The 25,514-nt window shown below is 42.0% G+C and overlaps 1 long non-coding RNA gene across 1 annotated transcript; it reads left to right on the forward strand.

Annotated features, from left to right (window-relative positions):
• The first annotated feature begins 12,301 nt into the window (after positions 1-12,301).
• LOC112414644 (uncharacterized) lies at positions 12,302-21,775 on the forward strand. Its single transcript, XR_003006203.1, has 4 exons — positions 12,302-12,395; positions 12,474-12,615; positions 14,194-14,260; positions 21,689-21,775. It is a non-coding gene; the product is annotated as an uncharacterized LOC112414644 (long non-coding RNA).
• Positions 21,776-25,514: the final 3,739 nt, after the last annotated feature.

A 25,514-nucleotide genomic window follows, 5' to 3' on the forward strand; every position in this document is an offset into this window, starting at 1 on the left:
CAGGCTCAGGTCTGATTTCCATGTCTGTGATTTTGTTTCCATTTCATAGATAGGTTCATTTGTGCTATATTTAGATTCCACATTTAAGTGATAACATATGGTATTTGTCTTTCTCTTTCTGGCTTACTTCACTTAGTATGATAATCTCTAGTTGCATCCATGTTGCTGCAAATGGCATTATTTCATTCTTTTTTATGGCTGAGTAATATTCCGTTGTCTATATATACCACATCTTCTTTATCCATTCATCTGTCAATGGACGTTTAGGTTGTTTCCATGTTTTGGCTACTGTGAATAGTACTGCTATGAACGTAGTGGGTGCATGTATCTTTCAAAATGGGTTTAAATATATTCCTTACAGTTGCCTACTGGTAGAACTAGAAAAATGGGTGGAATGTATAAGGGATACACATTTCTCCTTCAACAAACATCTAGGAAACTACTCTGTACCAGGGAGAGAGTGGGCAGACTGGACACAAGATGAAAATAAGCATTTATTCACCTCAAGGAAATTACTGTCTGGTGAAGAAATAGACATGCAAGCAAACAATTATAACTGGTCACGTTAAATATAACCACAGAGAGACGAATAGTTTTCAAAGAGAGAATAGAGGAAGCCCACCTGTATCTGCTTGGGGATGCCAAGGAAAGCTTGACTAGCAGTCTACTCTTCTCCATTCCCACTGCCACCACCTCATCCAAAACCCCAGAGTCTCTCATCTAAACTTCTCCAGGTGACTCAGGGCTGGTCTTCCTGTCTCCCATTTGCTGCTTCCTCTTGTTTATCCACATTGCAGCCAGAGCAGTTTTCCAAAAAGGAAAATTGGTCATGTCATTTCCCCCCTAAAAAGCCTTCAGTCACTCCCCATTGCCACATACTAAAATCCAAACCCTCAGTCTGGCTTATTAGGCATAAATGGCCATTGCTTCCATATCTGATCTCGTCTTTCACTGCTTCTCACCTTAAGCTCCAGTTACAATGATCTACTTGCCATTTTCCTAACTCACCATCTCTTTCTGTGCCCTGGGCCTCTGCACATGTGCATTCTCTCTCTGAAACTAACTAACCTGCCCTCAGATTTCACACATACAGATATATTGGGCAGGCAGGAGATTGGGGGTGGACCCTGGCTCAGCGGGCCAGGTTTACAGAAGTGGTTAAACTGTGGGCATCTGGAGCCAAATCCCACTAGGAAAACTCTGGGACGCAGGGCAGGCCATGTGCCTTAAAGTTATCCTACCTGAGGGGCGGTTATATACCAGCTCTGGTCAGACTTTGCTTGAGGGTTCAAGAGGGGAATCAATTCCCCGGCTCTTCTAGCCTGTGTGATGGTCAGCCGTTTATGTTGCCTACTAAAGGAAACTCTACCCTTTCTCATATTCATGCATCTTTCAAACCTGATTAGGCCAAAATACTGTAGACTCTGAGCTGACTATGGATCAATATTTACATACCTGTCTACAACCTCGGAAGTTACCGTACAGTAATGAAAGCCAGCAATTACAAAGCTCTTAGCAGAAAAATATTCCTTTCCAGGCCTGAGCTTGTGCCAGGGAGAGTGAACAGAACTCTAAAACCTGTGGAGGTGTCAGCGTCAAATCAGAGACCTCAGAACTGGGATCTTAATGTTTATCTAATCCCACCACCCAGTGTACCCGTGATGAAGCCGAGGCCCAAGAAGTGCAGTGAGGTGCTCTCAGTTCCAAGTGGGTTCCCAGTTCTCGCCCCAGTGCTCTTTCCACCACATCCCCCAACCTCAGAAACAAGGCTGGATGAGGTCACTGGACTTTCACTCCTACCCTCTTGATTCTGATCATAGACCAGATTTTCCCTGAGAGAACGAGTTCCTAATGGGCAGCCCACACAGGTTGCAGCAAATTTGTAGTGTCAAGGCCTCCAAGAGACTATTTCATTTTGGAGTCTTTCTTCCACTCTCAGATAACCAAGAGAGGCTGTAAGATGTGCTCTTATCTAGAAAGCCAGGCCTCATAGTGTCAACTAGGGTGTGTCTAGGATGGCATCCTTTCCCCAGGCCCACAGGGTATTGGTTACTCTGCCGTCTCCAGATTCCTGTAGCTGCTGTGGGCAGTCACATCCATGCCAACCCCCAGCTGCCCGCAGCCCCACCAAGCAAAGAGGTGCTATTTAGACAGAACTTTCCTCAGGAACGCACTGACTATTGTTAAGTCTGCCTGATTCAACCTCTTGTCAGTCATGTGATTCCAAGAGTCCTCCATCAGAAGATAAAGATTCCTTAGTTAATTTCCAAGCTTCACCTGGAAGCTTACTAAGCTATCTGCATGCCCCCTTTTGTTGGTCCTGAGCAAAAAATCCAGGTCATCTCAATTAACAAGAAAGAGAGAATGAGAACAACGAGTATTTCAGGGAATTAAGAAAAGGTTTACAAATAGGCCTCATGCATACGGTTTGTTTTCTGGTATTTTGTAGGAATTTCTCTCCAATGTCCATTTCCTGCTTTATGACTCTGGCATTATTAGAGCTTCTGCTTATTTACAACCTTTACTGCCCTCATGGCCGCTCCAAACAGCCTTCTCTGTGTATCCTTTCACTTCTATCCCCTCTGCTAATTGCTCAGTTCTGGGTTTTGCTTTTTTCACTTTCAAATTTCTGCGAGAAAAATCTCATTGCCCTGCCTTATCCCTTTTTGGAGAAAGCTGTTGTGTCAAACCACCTAATAAACCTCTGGGGAACCTAAATATTTTCTGGCCTTCCGTCACTTGCTCTAGGAGATGGTGTGCTACATAAAATGTCATATAAAATGCTTAAGGGACCATCGAGACTTGCCTTCCTTGACCAGCAGCTGGATGGCTGAGGTGGGGCACGGGCAGGGGGTGTGATTCCTAGGAGAGCAGTGAACGTGGCCTGTCTGGTCCGAATCCCAAAGAGCCATGTGGATGAGGCGATGTTGCTTCTCCTCCCTCTCAGCAGCCTGCATTCACGCATAGAACGGAGTGACCTCAAGGTTTCCAGGCAAATAATAAACCGTTCTGCTCCCCCTGACAACCCCCCAGAAATATTCCAGATCCCGGTTGAAAGAACCTTTGGTAGGCTAAAAAGGGGGAACATGTATAGATTCCTGTGTGTCCAACTTTATTTCATTTAGTAACTTAGGCAACAAAGAAAAATGGACCCTGGGCCTCTTTGAACCAAACCTTAAATGCATTTTGGTATGTGACTTAGTTTCAGAAAAAGAGACTACTAGCTAAAAACCCTACCTCATGATAATTTAGATATTGAAAATGATGCATTTGTATCTTGGCTACTTTATGGACGAAGGGGCTCCCAAGTTTTGGATGATTCATTCCTTACTATACAGAGCATTTGCCATTACTAACTGAAGATTAAATTGAAGAGACTCTATACCTTACACATGGGAAAATATTTGCATTTTAACATCTCCAGGATGCTATTAAACATCTAAGAAAGGTCCATAAAAGAAAGTGTGTCCTAGAGCTTGAAATAGAAAGTAATTAGAAAAAGTAGAAATAGAGTTCCTATTTTTCAGAAAGGAGCCATATCATCCCATAAATCTTTGAAAAGAAGTTTTCTTTGGCCCTGCTCTAAGCATTCAAATGCTTCCCAGGAGCACCTTGACCTTAAATTAACATTTATAGAGTTTAGCTGACATCAAGTTTTGCAGTTTAATGGAAGATGTAAAGTTGAAGAAGGTAAGTAGTCTAAATAGGTATTGTATATTAAGATCCTAATAAGGATGCATTTCTACAACTACCACCATTTTCATTTATTTCCCCCTCTAGAACAATAGTAACAATTGACAAATATATGTAATGTATTTTATCTCATGAATAATACATTTTTATATGTTAACCTCATAAATCGGAAACAGTTCAACAATAACAGCAGCATTAACGCTGTCTTCTTAAGAAAGGGTGTATGTGATAATATCTGCACTGTCTGACCTTGATAATGGCGTTTTCTGTAGAATCTATGATATAAATATAGGTTGGAAGAAATATTAACCAAGTGTTAAAATAACAAAGAGGCATCTTTTAAAGAAGAAAATATACAGTGTTACCTATTGATTTTGTTACAGATCAAATGAAAATGAGATTCCATTCTGTTCAAACCAGGAATGTCTTCTAAGTGTAATGTGAATCCTGGAGAGTGATATATAAAGCATGAAGATGGTGTTTCAATACTGCTAATGAGTTTTCCTTGGTTGTATTGCAGATAAAAATGGGCTCCCGATATATATACATATTTCTGTACTGCATGAAACCCAATTTATAAACACTTGGCATTAGCACACAAAGGAAAAGTCCATTTCTCCAAGTGTCTAGGCTGCCAGGATAACAGTGGTTTGGTCCCAAGAAAAGATACTTTTGAAAAAGCAGGTGACTAGGAGAACTAGTTCTGCCCTTAGACCTGGACAAAAAGCTCTGGGCTTTGGGCCAGGGGACCTCGGCTGCTTCCTCTTCCTTCCCCCTTGTGCTTGGAGCACCTCCTCAAATGATCTAAGCCCTCCTCCGGTGGCTGTGACCAGCCCAAGTGGCAGTGCCATCCCAGCAGGGTGCCCTGCCCCAGACCACTCTGTGTGGGCCCCAGGCTCCATCGCTCCTCTTTGGGGTGCTCTCCAATACTCACCTCCCAACCCCCAAGTGTGGGGTCAGCCATATGCTCTGGGGAACTGCTGGACTCATGTTGGTGAGGCTTGTCCTGGGGCCCTGAGGCTGGTTGCCCATTCCTGGAGGGCAGCCATGCGAGCAAATTGTTCTTGCAGAAAGTTCAGTCTTTCTGTCAAAGGAATGTATGGGCTACCAGAATGATGCTGCCAGGATGATTTTGAATAATTCAAGTTGTTTATACAGACAGCTTCTCTTTGAAAAAATATTTGTCTCCCCCATCCCAAGGTAGGGATGGCCCTGTGGTAAACAACAAGAATTAAAATTCTAGCCAGATTAAAAGAAGACAAGAATGGTTCCCCTTCTTCAAAGTTGATGAGATATCACTTACACAGGAGCTAAGAAGTAAATTAATTCTTAGTAGTGAAATGTCTGGGAAAATAAAATGTTTTACAAAAAAAAGGAAAATGTAAATCAGGACCTACTGATAGGCATTTATGATGAAAACACTTACTGTAGCATAGAGGGTGAAATCTCTTTTGTAGGAGACTTCCTTGGCCCTATCAGACTCCCCCTTGAGCCCTGCCCCGTGTCCTCTGTCTTGCTTCCCGCTGAAGCCATGGCTACTGTGGACAGGTCTGCACAAGCTCTGATGCATGCTGAAGGAATTGCTTCTCTCACCTGCTGTGGGATCCCTGCCTGTGGTGTGCGACATCTAAGGCCTCGGGTGTGAGAAGGAGTTAATTCCCAGTGGACAACTCTCAACCAAAGGAGTGCCAAGGGAGATCCTAGAGCCAGTGGATAAAGGCTGTGATCCTTCAGGTGGACCGTTCTACACAGCTACTCAGGAGGTGCCCGCAGGGCAGAACTCCAGAGTTGTGACCAACTCAGTCATGAACACTTGATTTGCCCTCTCCTCCTTCCTGCTTTCACTCTCTCTGGTCCTTCACTCTTGGTCCCTAGGATCACTTAACAGAATAAACTACCTGCACAAAAGCCTGGGCTCAGGCTTTGTTTTCCTAGGAGGAACTTGGGTTAAGACTACAGGCAAACATCCCAGGTCACTGTAGTTATTCCCCTAAGTTCCACATGGCCTCTCTTCCATGAATTATCTATCACTTAAGCATGTCTCAGTGCAACACAAAGAGCCCTCTGCATGTGCATATATTTCCAAAGTTTACCACACTGATATAAAGACACACGGTTATCCCATCACTGCCTGCTGGAGACTATTGATTAAGAAAGAGGGGCCCATATCTTATGTCCCTTTGGTACTCGTACTAGCATCCAAGATGTTGTTTTACATTCACTGGATAGTTTATGGTGTTGGACCACTGGTAACCTGCAGAAAGTGGCCGTATAAATAGAACTGTAGACTTCCCTCAATTCAGTCAATGTGGATGGAGGCAAAAAACCATTTTCCTCTAACAGGAATATTACAAACAATGGGTATTATATTTTTTAAGATGTCTAACTGGCTTTATAAAAATGCAGTTTTTTATTTACCTTCTACCTACTTACCAAGTGTCATTGGAATGGTATAAAAATCACTAACTGCTGTGTTTGTATAAATGAAATGATTGTCAGAATATTCATAAAATTTCAACTTTCCTAGGATTCTGTATTTTAGGAAAAACATTCACAGCTGTGCATAGTATAATTTAAATGACTGAAGCCAGGTTGCCAATATATTCAAATTTCCTTAAGACTTAAGGACATCTAGGATATATAGAAAAGTGGACAAGTATTTGTTAAAAATAAACAGGCAAGTCAGAAATAGAGTAATGGAAGTTACACACAGTCACTTACATATACCCACACACGATCAATGAGGCCTGTGGCATCTGCAAGCAACAATTTTCCACAGTCCCAAAGGGAGAGTGGGATGATTAAAGTGTTTCCTCTTGGACAGGCATCGTTGCTCTTTAAAAAGGAGAAAACTCTAGTTCACATCTGGTTGAGGTACATTATTGAAATACATTCCAGACATTGCTTTTTTTGGGCAAACAGCTGGAAATTTTTTTTTTTTTTTTTTCTTAAAATTTTGATCTGCCTAATCCTCAGCTTCCTCTGGTGGAGAAAAAAGACAGTACAATTGGCAAAGAAATATACCCCTTTTATGAACACCTCTGTTCCAAGCATGCAATGTAATGTTTTACATATGTTATTTCTAGTAGGGTCACTAAGAAATGCACGATTGATAAGCTGTATCTGAAAAGGTCACACTTGCATGCATTTTGTTGTTGTATCTTATATAGTCCCTATTTTTATTGTTAAAATAGCCTATATCAGCTAGTTTTTAGTCAGGAAAATAGACGCCAGAATAAGTATTTCAAGCAGAGGAATTTCATACAGGGAATTATTTACACGAGTTTGAAGTCTAAAAGAGCAGAGAGAAAATGCTGAAGTAGGCCTAGGGTTAGTAACCTCTGGAAGCAGCTACCATCCCTAGGCCTGGGGGAACAAAAGAGAGGGGAAGGGGATCATCAAGACCTAGGACCTCAGGGGCGGCCTCCACTTCACCCCACAGCTGGTGTTGGTCTCCTGAGGTGCTGGGAGTGCCAAAAACGCCTGAGGCTGGACTGGTGGCTGTTGGAGCTGGAAAACAAGATAGATACCTTCTCCCTTCCTCCTGCCTCCATTAGGGAACCTAACAGAAGGTGGACCCAGGGTAGCCTGGGAAGTGCTGTTCATAGAATCTCAGCCCCAGCATCACAGAGCAGGTCACAGAAAGGTGGCTTTGGAGCTGAGAGACAGTATGCAAATCACCAGTCCAGAGCTTTGCAATAATCATTAATTAATATAGTACCTTTGTGTTTAGATTTTTGTACAGAGCAGACAAAATTTACTTTAAGACTCTTTAAAACCAGTTGTAGTTGTTTTATGCCTTGGAGCTTTGGGATCATAAGGGTACAGAGTAAGGTTAAATGCATCATTTGTAATACTGCTAAAAGATTATTATGAGATGAAAATACTCTGTTAACATTATAAATAAGGTTATGTATTAGATATAAATTAGTATATATAACTATATATTATGCAATAATACATATAATATTTATATATCATATATATTAAATTATGTTTCTAAACTTTTTTTTGTACCTGATCTTATGAATCAGCTGACAGATACAACAACATTTTAGAAAGTTAGATGAGTTTCTATTGGCTTCAAATATAACATGCTACAAAATTTCAGGAAGGGTTAAACTTTCCAAATTCCACACCAGAGAACTTGGTTCAAGATTTACTTTCATTAAGCATCATTGAAGCCAACTTTCTACAGGACCACAATGAGCTTGCATCCTTAATTGGCTCTAAATTAGTAACATGTAGCAACTCTTCCTAACCTCTTCTATTTTTCATCCAGTGGGCTGTTCCCCTAAAACTTCCAGAGTATTAATCTTCTTACATTGTCCCTTTATACATAAAGAGGTGTTATTTATTGACTCAATGTCCAGCGTCAGGAGTAGAAATACTTTCTTTCTAGAGAGCAGAGATGATGAGGAGAAAAACATTTAAAAATCAGAAAATTGAGTTCAAGCTCAGTTATGCCCGCTATTATCTGGGGTGTAATCTACATGTGGTATACTGTTTTTATAGTAGGGTTTCTCAGCCGTGGCAGGGCTGATATTTGAGGCCAGGTTATTCTTTGCTGTGGGGGGCTGTCCTGTGCATTGTATGTTGCTCAGTAGCATCCCTGGCATCTCCCTACCAGATGCCAGTAGACCCTTCAGATCTGTGACAACCCAAAATGTTCTCAGGCACTGCTAAATCTGCCCCAGTTGAGAACCACTGCTCTAGAGTGTATTTCCTCAGCTAGTTGTAGTTACCACTTCACATGGTTGTTATACGGGTGAGACAGATATTGTGTAGGTATCAGTGGTCCTAGCATGGGCTCAAATTAAGCAGATCGGTACACAGTTGGTAAAATGTGGGGTGTGTGTTACCTCTTGGAGGAAATCAACATGTTTTTGACTATGGGGCCTTGCTGCTAAAAATGTGGTCAGATCAATATTGCCTCGCATATACCCAGAGAAAACCATAATTCAAAAAGACACATGCACCCCAATGTTCATTGCAGCACTATTTACAATAGCCAGGTCATGGAAGCAACGTAAATGTCCATCGACAGAGGAATGGATAAAGATGTGGCACATATATACAATGGAATATTACTCAGCCATAAAAAGGAACAAAATTGGGTCATTTGTAGAGATGTGGATGGATCTAGAGACTGTCATAGAGAGTGAAGTAAGTCAGAAAGAGAAAAACAAATATCATATATTAATGCATATATGTGGAACCTAGAAAATCATACAGATGAACCAGTTTGCAGAGCAGAAATTGAGACACAGATGTAGAGAACAAACATATGCGCCACCAGGGAAGCCCAAGATTTAATTTTAATAAATATATTTCAAAGTATTGCATTAAATACTATTGCATTAAAATATTATCTATCTTGATTACTAAGTTTTTTGTCACTCCCTTAAATTTTGTGCCTAGTACCAGCCCTGATAGATGCAGGCCCAGGCCAGTCTTACTAAATCAGAATTTGCTTTTTAATGAGATCCCTGGGTGACGGAGATGCATAAAAGCTTCCGATGCCCTGCTGTAGTTGCCCCAGAAGTGGCAGCAGGGGGAGGGGGTGGGCATAGGGAGGAGAGCTCTGGAGAGTTTCAGATCTGGGTTCCTCAGATATTCCTCATGCGCTCGTGAGATACTGGCTGCAGGCAAAGCTGTGGGAGCCGTGTTCACGCGGGGTTAGGTGAGACATCTCCTCTTTGGATGCCTAGCAGGTAAAGTGTGACGCAAAGAACGCGACAATCCTCTGAGATGACTAGTCTGCGGCTTTGGAAGCCGGGCGAGTGCGCCTTCTGATAGAGCGCGTTGGCGCCCTCCAGTGGACCCGGGGAGCCACTGAGCGAGACAAGGGCCCGACTCCGCGTGGGAGCCGCGCGCAGGGCGCAGGCGCAGAAAGACAGAGCCGGTGGGTGGGTCTTTCAAGTGGCCCAAGGCCTGCTATACGGTGGTGAGGGCGGGAACCCGTTATTCCGGTAACTTGGCTAGTAGCTAGAAACTGGAGAGAGAGAAGAAAACTTAGGTTACATATACTCTTTAATTTATTTTGATTGAAATTTTGAGCGCCTCTTCTGCCCTGAGCAATGGTGGATGAAATGCATGTGGTTAGTCTTCAACAAATATTATTAATTACATAAAAGAGTGAATCCTGAGCTTCAACTCTTGACTTGGCCACATGGGCACTTTTCTCTATGTGAGTACATTATAGACCAGAAATAGTTGTGCATATTATAGCCCTGGACCAGTGGTTCTCAAACCCGTGGAACTCAGTTATTTTGAAGGACATGCCAATTTTTATGCATGCCAAAATTGCATTGACAATTAAAAGTCTCGTGTGCGTGCGTGTGTGTAAAATGATTTTTCTTTAGGTCATTTTTCTCACTTAAAATCATTTTCTTTTCTTCTAGTTTTTTCTTTTGTCTGCTAAGTAAGGGTGGCAGAGAGGACTGAGCCCCAGAGCAAGAGAGTCTGGGGCACAAAATTCTGATATGTGCTATTAACACTGTATTTTTTTAATCATCTGGACAATACTTAAATTTCTTAGATGGTCCTCATCTGCTAAATATGATTATAAAAGTATAGTCCACACTTTAGAGTTTTCAATATTTTAAGCATAAGATCTCCTTTAAAAATAAAAGTGTACAGGGCCTCCCTGGTGGCACGGTGGTTGAGAATCTGCCTGCCGATGCAGGGGACACGGGTTCGTGCCCCTGTCTGGGAAGATCCCACATGCCGCGGAGCGGCTGGGCCCGTGAACCATGGCCGCTGAGCCTGCGCGTCCAGAGCATGTGCTCCGCAATGGGAGAGGCCACAACAGTGAGAGGCCCGCGTACCGCAAAAAAAAATAATAATAATAAAAGCATGTAATATACATACATTTAATATAATTTTGATATATGTGTGTAAGAAATTAGGGTTTTGCTGGGATGATTTAAAAATATACAGTGTTAAAAGCATGTTAGCAGAATTTTGTGCTCCAGACTCTTGTCCTCCAGCTCAGTCCTCTCTGCCACGTTCACTTGGCAGACAAAAAGTAAACTATGAGAAAGCAAACTATTTTAACTATGAAAGGTGACCTAAAGAAAAATCATTTCAAGACCAAGCTGGTTGCAGCAAAATTCATTAGCCTTCTCCAGTATGAAAGCTGGTATCTGGGTGACATTCCAAGGTTACTAATGCTTGTCAGTCCAACAACTTTCAGACTCTACGTGATGGGGAATCTTTGGGGTTTGGCATCAAAGGAGAAAGGATGTAAAAATGGCCCTGATGGATGTTCTGAGGTTGTTTGATCTAAATCCAGAGAAAATAGCAGCTATCACAGCTGATGGAGTACCCGCTATAACTGGGAAGACGAATAGTACGGAGGAAAAAAAATTAAAGTCAGAAAAGCTGGTGTCAGACATTTTATCATATCTTTATTTTATTTTTTACAAACCAAGCTTGACAACTTGGAAATCCCTTTGTGCAGTTTATAAAATAATGAATTCTAAATGAAGGCCTGCATTCACCAACAGACCGAGCAATTATGTAAACAATTTCTGTTCCCCAATATGGCTCCCTGTCATTGCATTTTCAAGTCAAGTCACTTCCATGAGGTGGAACAGTAATACATGTGATGCATATCTTTGAAGCGTTAGCTATCAGACATGGGAGGATGCCAGTTACTTGACATCCCAATGACAAGAAAGGTATCTTGTGTTATATATCTACTTCTGATTTACACTCAGGGAAGAGTCAACTGAAAGACAAAAGTACTACAGGATAATTTGTATTCTTGTATTATTTCTCCTATGTTCAATGGTGTTTATCCTCTGATTTCATTACTATGTCTGTGTCTTATTTTCAAGCTCCTTTTAAATACACACACACACACATACACACATATACACTCTCACACTCATTCACTCACACACAACTATTTAAAGTTGCAATTAGTCGTATGCTTTCAGCGTGTTTCCTCGTGTTAATGCTTGTCCTTCCATCTGGTTCCAAGCTCCTGGAGAACAAGCACGGTGTATATTATGTCCTTTGTGTTCTCCCCCCACAGTGAGTGTTCAATAAAGACTATTGACTGACTGACACATCTCCCCTTTTTCTCTTTGTCTCTGACACCTCTGCTTTCTTTCAGAAATGGTATTTTTTAAGTGGCAGTATTTCCCCACTCTGGACTTAGAAAAAGCTCATCTTGGCATCTAACTTTTTCTTTATGTAAGATTTTCAACAATAGACAAGATACAGGTGGAAGGAAACCAATATTCTACTACCCCTTGACAATAAATATGTTTTTAATTGAAGAGTGACAAGTGTCTTAGAGAATAGGAGCTTTTTCCCCAAGAAGAATGCTCATGTGTACATCTGTGGTAAAGTAGCCATTGTAAAGTGATAATACCTCCTGCCTATTCTATCCACTCCAACTACTCCTGAATTCAAGGCAGGTATTAATGGATGGCCCAGCTTTATTATTCTTCTGCCGCACAGCGGGTCAGAGACACTGTCTGTATTTGGGGTCTCTGTTGTTCTCACACAGAACTTAAATAGCAGTTTGTTCTCCTTTTGAAATAGAAGCCTAAACCACAATTATTTTTTTAACCTTACCTTAGGAAAAGCCTTGGTAGTTCAGCGATATCCAGAAATACGGACTTTTCAGGAGACATCAAAGTGTACCCTCCATCAATCTGAGCATTGTTTGATCTCACAGAGGCAAGGTAATGTGCCTTTATTACTGTTGCTTTCTCTATTACAGCTATTATGGATTGTACAGTCATGGTAGATTATTATTACAGGGACACTGCTCTCGTGTCACATCCTCCCATTTGCGTCAGCCTCCTGGAAAAGGTGCAGGGGAGAGAATCTCAACCCGACATGGCATCTGTTCTTCATAGCCTCTCTGCTCAAGCAATTACAGCGTAAAGCAGCGTTCTCTTGGTACTGTTTCCATATCCCGTTTCTTTTCTTTTCATACTCCTAGTTGAAAGCCTCTTGGAACAAAAGAATATTCGGAAAAAGAGTAGGCTACAGACAAAAGTCATGAGGATTAGTATAGCATGCCAGTGTCTATGGTCATTTCCTACTTTGTTCACCTGCTCACAGGTGCCTGCTTTGTGGTTGCTGCTGACAGTATCTGTAACACCCAAACCAGTGTAACCGCTGGAGTTCCCTAATCTATTTCACACTCTAGTGACAGCACTAGAAGACACCCACTGAAGGTCTTAGTTTGGGTTTCCCCAGAAGAAGACTCTGAGACAAGGATTCTAATGAAAATTTCCCCAGGAAGCCAGGGGAGGTGGTGCCATTTGGAATCCAACGACTCCAGCTTCCCATAGTGGTAAGGGATATGGGGGAAACAGGTGTCAGTGGTGGAATGGCCCCACTTTCCACATGGTGCTGGATCTGTCTCCCCCTGCTTGGGAGTAGAGGAGTCGTGGAAAGACAGAGTGCAGAGAAGGGCAGCAGGAGAAGAGGTGACTGTGGTCCTGGCCAGCCATCCAGGTCTCTGCCCAGGTGGAAAGGGTATTGTGGAGGAACATCCCTGCCTGGGTCCAGGTTCAGCAGCTAGGATGAGGATTCTCCAGTAGACACAGCAAAGGCGATCATGAGAGAGCCTCAGAATTCCCCTTCTTGGGACTTCCCTGGCGATCAGTGGTTAAGACTCTGCGCTTCCGCTGCAGGAGGCACAGGTTTGATCCCTGGTCAGGGAACCAAGATCCCCGCATGCTGCAGTGTGGCCAAAAATAAGTAAGTAAGTATGTAAATAAATAAATGGAATTTGGAATCCAACAATAATAGTTTAAAAAAGAAAGAAAAACAACTCATCCATTGGACATTAAAAAAATAATTCCCCTTCTCATTTTTGAAGCACAGAGAGGATGAACTGAGGCCAGAACAAACTTTGATCCTTTATTTGCTCTCTCAACATGTCCCTACACTGTTCTAGGTTCAGGAAGACAATAATAAGAGGTAGTAGCTATAGGACATAGAGCAGGCCCTGGTCTGTGAGGTAGCCACATTTTACAGAGGAAAGCTGAAGCACAGAGAGATTAAGGAACCTGCCCAAGGCCACAGAGCTGGGAGGTAGCAGGGCCAGGATTTGAACTCCAGCAGCCTTTCCCGCAGAGTCTGTTCTTGTGACCCCAGCACACACTGTCATGAGAAAATAATGTCTATTTACATTTGTGCTCACTTTCACTTCTTGACGTTTTCCCAACATGAAGGACGAAATGGGGGAGCAGTGTCTTGGGAGATTCATAGCTTCCTTTGGGGAGATTCTTGGATTTAGGCCTCATGTCTGGGACCATCAGTGCCTAATCCCTTACTTGCTTTGTATGATTGGTTTTTATAAGTAAAACATGATTTACCAAAGGAAGCAGGCCCAGAGTAGTATCCTTAGCATATGGCAAAGGGCCTCGTGCTTGGGATTATAAACTTTTCATTGATTGTGTCTTACCTCTCTTATGATTTTATATTTCTATTTCCATGTTAACATACCTATTTTTCCCCATCCAGTTTATCCGTGGAATAAAGAGAAGTGGAAACCATTTCTTTCTCCAAGGCAATGATTACAGAACTTAAGGTAAATCCAGACATCATAAACCTTCAGTATTTCTGTCGGGAAAATGTGCTGGGCGCGATAATTATTCAGGCAACTCTTTCCTCCCAGGAAGACAGGCAGTTATTTTGACAGCTTATTTCATAGTTACAGATAAAGTTTACATTGTCAATTAATGGGAATCCACCAGGTAATAGTCATGAGCTCTCGGGGGACAATCTCAAAGCTGTTTCCAAATGTCCTTTATGGCAGCATATGGGCGTATCCTCCACTTCATCACCAGGTCAATCGGCAGTTGCTCTTTAATATGGTATGTTCTTCATGCACCAGTGCAATTTCCAAGTTCCATCACATTTGTTTTTTCCCCCTTGGTGCCTGAAAGTTGCTTAAGCTGCTGATTATTGCCTTGCCATGAGCTCTGATCACTATTCTGGATAGTAGGCATTCAGATGTCATCTTTAATTTGTGATATTAATATTGAACACCATCACCGTTCAGTGGTTTTAGTGAAGTATTCACATATAGACTAGCAAAGCGTTTGAACAGTGCATTGAAAACTGTCTGTTCCTAATTGGAACTGTAAAGTTTACCACAGCATCTTCATGACGTGGATATGATTTCTGGTTATAAAGTGGCCTTGGAAGTTTTCTTTCAAAAACAAATGAGATGTGTTTTTGCAGCTCTGTATTTCCTCACCTATTCAGACCATTAATGATTGGTGGTGACAGTGCTTGGGGAACTGTTTTTTACAACCTCACACACTTTAAGAAAGATTAATTATCTCCAAGAGTTTTTGCTGGGAATCACATTTAAAATTAGTGACCTAATTAGTTAAGAAATGTATCACTTTATTATGGAGAGAGAAACCTTGCACCATAATGATGGTGTGAAATGCATGAAAAGTCCTTTTATTCTATGACATTAAAGGACGGTGGATTGTCCAGGAACATTTGGACTGCTATTATTAATTATATGATTTGAAGATCACCTTACCCTGCAAGAAACATGGATATCTATCAGTATCTGAGAGAAGTGGAAGGATGCAAAAGAGAAAAACAGAAAAGAAAAGGGAACATCTTCCTTCTTGTGTTGTTAGATGAACTCATGCCCTTGTCTGTTTAAATTGCTTACTTCCTATGACTCTATAAACTTCTGTGTTTTCATTTGCTGGATTAGATTGAAGTGTCAACTATATTTGATGAATGGCATTGGTAATATATGTTCATGTTCGTCTTTGCTCTTTCTGCTTTTATTTATATAGAGTCAGTATAATTTATTTCTCCTGAAAAAGCTTTCAGCAAAAAAGACTTTTTAAAGTACAAATACCTTTTAACAGGGTTCTAGGGTTTGTGATGATCAAATCACTCATCTTTCCTTCTTCTTTCTAGCTTTTTTTTTCTTCCTTACTTTTAAGTCTAGTGACTAAAAAAGAACATAGGAAAGCTCAATGATTGTACCTAAGCAGAATAAAAAGTTAGCATTGCAGACAAGCCTTTAGCTTAAGCTGCTAATAGCGTAATGATATGAAGAACTGTGCAATTACCTGGATAATTTAGTTTAACAATACCAGTCTGCAGCCTTCCCTGTTCAAACACGTTTTATTCTCATATAGCAGGCCAAGCATAAGATTGCAGATTTATTGCTGTTCTTGCTGACTAGGAGGAACCTGTTTCTTCTTTTGGAGGTTGGGAAGGAACCCCTGGTAATCTTGAGGTTAATATGGTGTATGCTGTTAATTGTATAATCAGCTATTCACTCTGGATTTTTGCTTAGATCAAAATGTTATGTTTAGGTCAATAGGCAAACATATCTGTTTCAAAGCTTTCGGAGGGTTAATAGGAAAAAAAGGGAATGATTAAATGGACAGAAATCACAAAGTCAGCCTAGTCAGAGTCTGAAAACTACATAGCACAGTAGTGGCTAGGAAATGAGAGGCAGCAAAAAAATGGGAAAATGTAATAAACACAAAGCTGGTTTTGGAGGAGTCCTTGGTTTCCTTCCTTCCTTCCTTCCTTCCTTCCTCCCTCACTCCCTCCCACCCTCTCTCCCTTCCTCCCTCCTTCTGTCCCCCCTTCCTTCATTCTTTTCTTTTAAAAATATTCTATCCTTATCCTGAACTGCATCCTTCCCTCATTTCTCTCTTCATTCTTTTTGCCATCTAAGAATTTCTCCTGCTAATTGAAATCCAAGGTTTTTCTGTTATTTACCTAAAGGCTGTTGAAACAAATGAAAATGTGATAAAATGCCAAGTTAAATCTGTTGAATCACAGAAATAATGACATGAATATAATTGTATTTCTGCTTTACAGATCCATTTGTCTCTGATCCATGGGCATGAGGGTTACCATGACCCACTGGCCTGGGGTCAGCACAATCCGTTTTCTTAGTAGCTTCATATCTAGACTTCTCTGGGACTCTGAAATGAAAGGGATGATGTACATGCTTTGGAACTCTGGACACATTTGTTCTGACACCAGAGAGTCAAATAAGCTGACTTTAAAATGAAGAGAATATAAGAGTAACAAATTACAGTCCTGCATGACTGAACGCCAGATATAAGCTCATGAATTTAAAAAAAAGTTAGAAATGAGCCAGATTTTATTTCTCAAGTACATGTGGATAAACTGGGATCGATAGCTTTCAATTTCCATAGTCTTGACAACACAGATGACTCTGGAAGTGAAATCAGCATTAATCAGAATGGAAGAATGTATGTGTGTGTTTTTTTTTAATGCAAAGATTTCCAAATTATGTGATTAGTATGCAAAGTAAGTTGGATCAAATTCTACCTTTTCTTATTCTTGTAAACACTCTTTGCAGACAGTTGTTATAATTCCTATTCATTTGGGAAAAGAATATGTTAACTTATGGGCTAACATGAAAATGAAGTTAATTTTAAACCACCAGATATTTATATAACCATATAAGCAATCATTAGAGGGGGCTTAAAAATTATGAATATATGAAAATGTTTGTGGACCTGGCTCTGGAATGAATACTATCATTTTGTAATAGTAGGTTATTCTGTCTAGGTTAGTAGGTCCCCTGAGAAAGAACCAGGAATGGTTTTCCTAACATAAGAGAAGCCATTTTTGGCCTAAGTCATTTTGTGATCTAAGCCTGGCCACAATGCTTGCCTTTGAACAGGTCTCAGTAATCAATGATCTTAAGAGAATGCAGGAACAAAGGAGAAGCAGTCACGAAACAATGGTTCAGTGATATAAAACAGAGTCCTAGTTCCTCCTCAAGGGATGTGCATCACAATGTGATACATATCTTTGAGTTCTGCAGGAACTAAGGCCCCACCCAGGTGGAGGATGGTAACTACTTGCTGAGACCCCAGACTGGTCGAACCTTAGGAATGATGATGTTGACCCTTTCTGGCCCTTGTGACTTCAATCAACTAAAGCTTGGACTATGTCAACATTTGCTCCAATTCTATGCTGATTTCTCCTCTGCTCAAGCCCCTTCATGAATACCCATGTGCCCTTAGCTTAAAACTTCCCCAACTTTGCTGTTCAGGGAGACACAGCTTTGGGAAAGATCCCCAGTGTTCCCCTTACTTGCTGCACATAATACATCCTTCCTTCTCCCCATCTTTGGCTTGGTTGTGTCTTTTGGCTTGACACCCACCAAGAGGCACACCCAGATTTGGGGTAGCAATATTATGACCCTTATGAAACCCAGAAGGACCCTGTTTGGGGCAGGGAGACCTTTCGATGTTCCCAGTTTCTTGTTTGTACAAAATAGGCTTCATTCAGCCTCCTTGATCTTCCCCTAGTTCCAAAGGGCTCATTCAAACAGTTGTTGATCAGGGAAGGGAGAGAATGCAGAAACAAGGAGGAGCAGTCAACAAACAATACTGCAGCCTTGGGGCAGGGTTCTAGTTCCTCCTCAAGAAATATACATAACAATACTTTTGAGTGCTTCTGGAGGAACTAAGGCCTCCACCCAGATGGAGGATGGTAATTTCAGACTGAGCACAAAATTCCTGGAACATCATCCTGTTACCTCACCACCAACCAATCAGAAGAAAGTCACACACCTTGCAGCCCTCACCCCAAATTTTGCCTATAAAACTTCCCCCCCAAATTATCAGGGAGTTTGAGGTTTTTGAGCATGAGCCACCCTTTCTCCTTGCTTGGGCGTGCAATAGACATATCTGCTCCAAACTCTGATGTTTCAGTGTGTTTGGCCTCACTGGCCATTAGTGTTTGGTAACATTTAGATATCTAATAGATGCCTCAAATTCAACACAATCTAAACCGAACTCTTCAGAGTCTATTTCCCCTCACCCTGCCTCGAAATGCTTCTGAAACAGGAGAGAAGGGGGCATTTAAAAGAATGACATAGCCATTGAGGATACAACATAAACTGGTTAGAACCAACTAGGTCCAAGATGAGCAAAAATTTGACTTCCAGTAGACCTTGAGCCTCATTATATGCTCACTGTAATACATTAGCATGTGCTAAATGACATGCCCACAAGTGCCATGACAGTTTCAAGGCCAACCATAAATGGCCAAAAACTGAGCAGTGACCCGACTCCTGGAAATCCCTGCCTCTTCCCCAAAATAGTTGGAATAATCCTCCCATTCATTAGCCTATGAAATTACCCAGCCCATAAAAACTAATCGCCCCATATTTGGGGGTCTCTCACCTTCTGAGATGGCCACACTCTGTCTATGGAGTGTGTATCTCTCTCAATAAATCTACTTCTTACCAATCACTTTGGCTCTTGCTGAATTCATTCTGTGAGGAGACATAAAGAACCTGAGCTTCATTAAGTCCTGAGACCAGGTGTGTGATTTCAGTTAAAAGATCATAGGTCCCAGTCTGCATTTTGGCTGAGTAAAATTCTCAGCCCATGGGTTCAAGTCCCAATCTGAGTTTTGGCTGGGTTTGAGTCCTAGACGTGGGTTCAAGTACCATCTGAGGGTTGCAGTTTCACTTCTATGGCAGTTTTCCCCATGTTACTCTTTCAGTTTTTCATGCTTTTGAAACTGAGAAGGATCCTGTGGAGCTCCTGGGCATGAAAGCCTTTTTGTGTTCCCTGTTTCTTGTTCAGGGAGTAGGCTTTCAGCCTCCATGTCCTTCCCTGAGTTCCAAAGGGCTGGTTCAAAAAGTTGCTAATGAGGGAAGGAGGGGATACAGAGACAAGGGAAGAGCAGTTAAGAAACAATAGTGCAGCCTTGGGACAGGATCTTGGTCCTGCCTCAAGGGATACACATAACAATATCTTCCAGCTCTTCTGCAGAGCTAAAACCCCCAACAGATGGAAGATGTTAACTACTTGATGAAGCATTCTTCATTCCAGAGAGAATGTCCTGCTGAGTTTTATAACCTTGAGAACCACAGAAACTCAGCAGGAGACCACCTGAGGCCAGATTAAAGGAATGCAGGCTCTTTACACACCCTGATATTTATCAGCAACCCCACCCTTGCACCATTGCTATAAAACTCCTCATCAGGGACTTCCCTGGTGGTGCAGTGGTTAAGGATCTGCCTGCCAATGCAGGGGACACAGGTTCGATCCCTGGTCCGGGAAGGTCCCACATGCCGCGGAGCAACTAAGTCTGTACGCCACAACTACTGAGCCCGTGTGCCACAGCTACTGAAGCCCGAGGGCCTAGAGCCCGTGCTCCACAACAAGAGAAGCCACCACAATGAGAAGCCCATGCACCACAACGAAGAGTAGCCCCCGCTTGCCGCAACTAGAGAAAGCCCGCATGCAGCAAAAAAGACCCAACGCAGCCAAAAAAAAAAAAAAAAAACAAAAACTTCTCATCAAATACTCCTAGGTTGGGGCACACAGTTTTGAGGGGGCATGAGCTCACTGTGTCCCCCTTTGCCTGGCAAAGCAATAAAGCTATTCTTTCCTACTTCACCCCAAACTTTTGTCTCCAAGATTTGATTCAGCACCAGGGCACAGAGGCCGACTTTCGGCATCACTTTCAGTTGTTCCGACAAAAATCTTCAGTCTTCTTTGACCCTCTTTCCTCCCACATTCCATGTCCAATCTTACAGCAAACACTATTCATTCAACCCTCAAAATATGCCTCGAGTCTGACCACTCCTCACCATCTCCGTCACCACCACTCACTCCCTCCCCTCAATCACCATAACAGTTTCTAACTCCTCTTTCTGCTCCCACCCTTGCTCCTAAAGAGTCTCTTCAACAGAATAGCCAGAATTCTTTAAAAATGTAAGTCAGAGCATAGTTCTCTTCTGCTCAAAACCCTCCAATGACTCCCTTGTCCCTCAGAGCAACAGGCAAAATCTTTACAGTGCCCCACAGGATAGGCTCCCTTGACTTCTTTGAACTCATTTCCTATTACTCTTCCCTTTGCTCACTGCATTGGAGTCACCTAGTGTTTTTGCTGTTCCCTCTTCCTGGAAGTTCTTCTTCCAAACATCCTCATTGTTTACTCTATTATCTCCTTTAGATCTTTGCTCAAAGGTCAACTTATCAATAAAGCCTTTCTTAATCACCTTATTTACAATTGCATACAGTTGTATAACTTCCTGTCACTCTGTATCTTCCTTTCCTATTTATTTTTCTTTATAGTACATTTTACTATCTGTGCATATATATATATTTTTATATATACAAAAATATATGTACATATACATATGTATGCTATATAAAGTGTTAGATTTATGTTAGATAATAATGCTATAAGGGCTTCCCTGGTGGCGCAGTGGTTGAGAGTCCATCTGCCAGTGCAGGGGACACGGGTTCGTGCCCTGTTCTGGGAAGATCCCACATGCTGCAGAGCAGCTGGGCCCATGAGCCATGGCCACTGGGCCTGTGCGTCCGGAGCCTGTGCTCCGCAATGGGAGAGGCCACAACAGTGAGAGGCCTGCGTACCGCAAAAAAAAAAAAATTCTATGATAGATAGTAATATTATATTGTTGGGCTGCAACCCACAGGCCCACAAGGCCTCTGCTTGCCCAACTTCAAGACCAAAGAAAGAGCCCAGAGTCAGCAACAGAGACATCAATGGTTTAATGGATAAAGGGATCTTACACGTCTGAAGCAAGGTCCTGGAGCGTCACTCACCATGTGCAGCAGATGGTGGGCAGCACATGGCAGTCTTCACTTCCGAGGGGAGGGGAGATTGCCAGTTATAGGGGAATTGACATCAGGTTGGCTCATCGGTTACCAGGGAAACCAGCAGAGGGGCACTGCCCTCACCGCCCCTTTGATAAGAACAATCACTAGCTGGGGCCTGGAGCAAGTATGTAGGAAGGTCAGTTAGGTGAGTAGGGTGTAAGTGAGGCAGGCATTGGTCAAGCAGGGGATGTACAGAGCAAGAGAGCAGCCATCTTGAGTGGCCTAACCATACATATGTGTACATATATGTTACCAACATACCATATTGTATATTTAATGCTTTTCAGTGTGTATGTATATGTATAATTTATTTATTGCATGTCTTTCTTTACCAGAATGTCATCTCTGTGAGAGCAGAGATACTTGGATGTCCTGCTTGCTGCTGAATCCCAGCACCTGGAATGTTACATGGAACATAGTAGAAGCTCAATAAATCATTGTTAAATGAATGACAAAATAAATGAGCTAATCAATGACATGACATAGCTTATTTATTTCTTGTAGTAAATCATAATTGAGACCATACCAAGCCTCCTTTTATTAGTCTACATCTCCCTTCTGTTTCTTATCTGTTGCCTCCTTCTGTCTTCTCACATCTTGTATCATTTCTGGTTTATATTCCTCATACTCACCCAACACTTTTCAATACCATCATCACAGTGAAGAACTGGCTTGGTCAGTGTGCTTCCTGATACTCTCTTCCAATGCTTTAGTCATGGCCTTTCTGAGATCTTTCCCACACCAGCCACACATGGTAACTAAGCTGTAAAAATATTGTGGGAGTCAGATGCATATGGAGATGAAGACCCCTACTTCTTCCATTAATCTCTCTTGCATATTCCTGGAGACTCAGGACCAGTGTCTACACTGGCCAAACCACATAGCCAGCTAACCTGCACAGTGTTAATGCTTTCTTCTACATACTTTGATGAACTGATCATGTGTACCAGGTGATCCAAGTAGCTGGGGTACAGTCCTTTCAAATGCAGTAATCACAGACAAGACAGGCCAAATTAAAAAAAAAAAAATGTGCAGCTAGACCCTGACTAATAACAGGGCCTTGCTTTGGCCTGGTGGGAAATTGGAGAAGGGCTTGGTCATGGGGTGGGGCTGGAGTACTGAGCAGTGGGGATTCCACAGGAGCCTAATGGGTGTGCATTACCCAATCAGAGAAGGACACTTTCTTGCCAGTCTCTGGGCAATGGGGTGAGCCACTGAGTCCTGGGCTGGTTTTGTCTAGCTGGGGAGGTTGAGTAGGGGTGTGTGGGGAGGACAGGGACATAAATGAAAAAGGTAGAAGGGCTGACAGGTTGGCCTTCCCTCTCTCCTTGACCCTGGAGAGGGATGCCAGTCCCTGGTATGGGACATATATTTTGTGCTCAGTCCAGGCCCAGCTGTGCCACCTCCTCATAAACCATGGGCTTTGTGAACTTTGTTTCCCCACAGATGACAAATACATAAAAGCCCTAATACATTTCTGCCCCAAAGCTGCACCCACATAGCCCAGTCCTTTTCCTCACACCTCTTTTATGTCATCTTGAGAAAATGAATAAGGTGGAAATCTCCTAGAAGAAGGAGGATAGAAAGAGAACCACTTCCTCTGCTGATAATCTTTTTCTGACTAATAGGTCACTGGGGACAGATTGAGACAAATTTGTATGCAGAAAGATCTTTCTGTTTGGTTTGGTTGGTTTTTAAAACCTCTTTATACAAGACTCTTAAGAAGTTGGAAAAGAGTTTCTGTGTATCCTCCACCCAGTTTTCCCTGTCAATAGCCTCTTTCATAAACATAATACATTATTAAAATCAAGAAGTTGACACTGATAGACTACTATTAACAGACAGAAGGATCTTATTTTATAAGGAAAAAGGAAGAAGTTCCATCATAGATTACACTTGTTTTTGCCTAGGGTAAAACAAAGGGACTCCCCGAGCTGCAGGCTTTTTTCTGCATTTTCCTCTCTTACTAAATTAAAAAAAAAAAAAAAAAGGATGGTTGGAAGGTGAGTTAGTAAATGTGCTTAAACCCAATTATGGCATCCCATTTTGCTTCTCCTTGGGTGTTGCTGTTTGGTTGGGGTTTTCTTGATCTCCGAGATGCATGACTTTCAAGTCAATGCTCACTATCAAGCCACAGAGTCCCAGGCTCAGACATGTGTCAGACCAGCCACAGCAAGTCCTTCGTGGGCTGATTGTTAGTAAAGAACAAGCTGTGCTCTAACTAATGGAGCTTCCATTGCTTTGAATCAGCCCCAGCTACTTCTAGGACATCATGCAGCTTCATCATTTCCTTTCTCTTAACCATCCATCTAGGCTTTATGACTGTAGTCTATACAACCCACAAATTTGATTTCCATGTGAATTGGCTATAGATGGAGGTGGGTGATAAAATTGTGCTTTCAGTATGGGTTAGACTCAGGCGGTATATATTCTCCTGTCTTCCTCACATATGTATAATATTTAAGTTTAATAGTTTCACATTCATTACAGCCCCTGAAGTCCAAAAGCTTTCTTGAACCAGCTGTTTTGAACAGCTCTTCCAGGACTTCATGAAGATTAAGCAAAGACTCAAGGGGGCTCCCTTGTAGAAGTGGCACATTTGCTCCTGGAGGGTTCAACATCTTGTTTGCCTTGAAGGTAGCCATAAACTGATAGAAATATCTTGGATCCACCTAAAGGACTTGTCCAATAGGAAGACAATTATTTCACCTGGTGTCACAGTATCATGGGTCACACTTCACTGTGGTTTGTCCAGTTTATGTTATGTGAACTGAGGCTTGGATCACCTTTCTAAATCCACATTAAACTGTTGATATTATTAAAGAAAAAAATTGATGACACTAAAGAATGGTAAGGCAGACTTGATTCAGGAGACTATAGTGATAGCTGCAGGGACCACTGCAATGGGGCCTTGCAGTGGGGGAGAGAGATTGGCTCAACTCCAAATACAACAACAAAAAGTGGGAATTTAGAGTCCAGGAGCAGGGTGGGGGTCAGTGGGTGGAAAATTGCTGTGAGGAAACATCAGGAGTAGAGGGGAATTCTGGCTAAACTGACCTAACAGGATTCTTGCTGAAGGTGCATCAGGATGATGAGACATCACCTGATGGGGGAGGATGAGATTAGATATTGAGGCTGATCAGATATGGAGAATGAGGGATTCTGGCTAAACTTGGACTTAGCAGGATTCTTGTTAAAACTGGGCATTGCAGAGATGAACAGAGAAGTCTAAAAGTTGAGACCTAGTTGAAATAGAGCTCAGAGGAGCCTGATTAGAGTTTGGTCAAGAAGAGAATCTTTGTCAATGTTTGAGATGTGAAAAGATGCTTGTTATTGCTAAATGAACAGGTAAGTTTTGTTGGCAGGATACTTAAAACATCTCTTTATCTGGCAATTTTTTGGGTAAAAATGGAAGTGACAAGATCCTTGTTTCCTGGCAAACTGAAAGAGGAGGGCAATTGACTTCACCTTCAAACAGAGTTTCCTTTGGAGCACTGCAGTAATTAGAGTAGAAATTGCAGGCATTTCTCCCAGAATATTATCTTCAGAGACTAAGACATTCAGGAGGAACCAAGGTTTCATGATGATGTGATTGCTGAGAGACAGACTCATGCATATATGGGGCCCTGGGAATGACCTCTCTTATCAATCTGAGGCGAACAATTTTTGCAATAGTTGATAACACAGCAGAACTGGAGATGAATGCATTGGTTTTTCCACCAGAGCAGGATACAAACTATGTGTATCTCTAGCAGTTTAGTGAAGAATATATAAGAGAGAAAGCATGTGAAATCTACATAGACAGTTAAAGGACTAAAAAAATTAGTCAAGAGTGTGATCTTTTACATCTTTGGGCAAAGATGTAAAAGGGAAAAGAAAGTTTACCATTTCTTGGGGTTAATCCCAGTCCTGGATCTGTGACAATGACTAATGCTTCATTTGGTTTTGCTTTTGATTTTAGCCTCCCCCACTTGCCCCTGCCTGCTCCACTCTCAAAAGACAATCTTACCTCCCAATTAATCAAGAAAATTGAGGCCACTGAGCATGACCTTTCTTAAATCCTGACCTGCTATGTATAAACTATTTGCATTCACATCTGCACTCAGTTCCTTTCAGCCTGTCTCAGAGGCTCCTGTCTTTCCTTCTCCTTTAATAAGGTCA

Source organism: Neophocaena asiaeorientalis, unplaced genomic scaffold (genome assembly GCF_003031525.2).
Source record: "Neophocaena asiaeorientalis asiaeorientalis breed wild unplaced genomic scaffold, Neophocaena_asiaeorientalis_V1.1 scaffold127, whole genome shotgun sequence".
NCBI classification, from domain to species: Eukaryota; Metazoa; Chordata; class Mammalia; order Artiodactyla; family Phocoenidae; genus Neophocaena; species Neophocaena asiaeorientalis.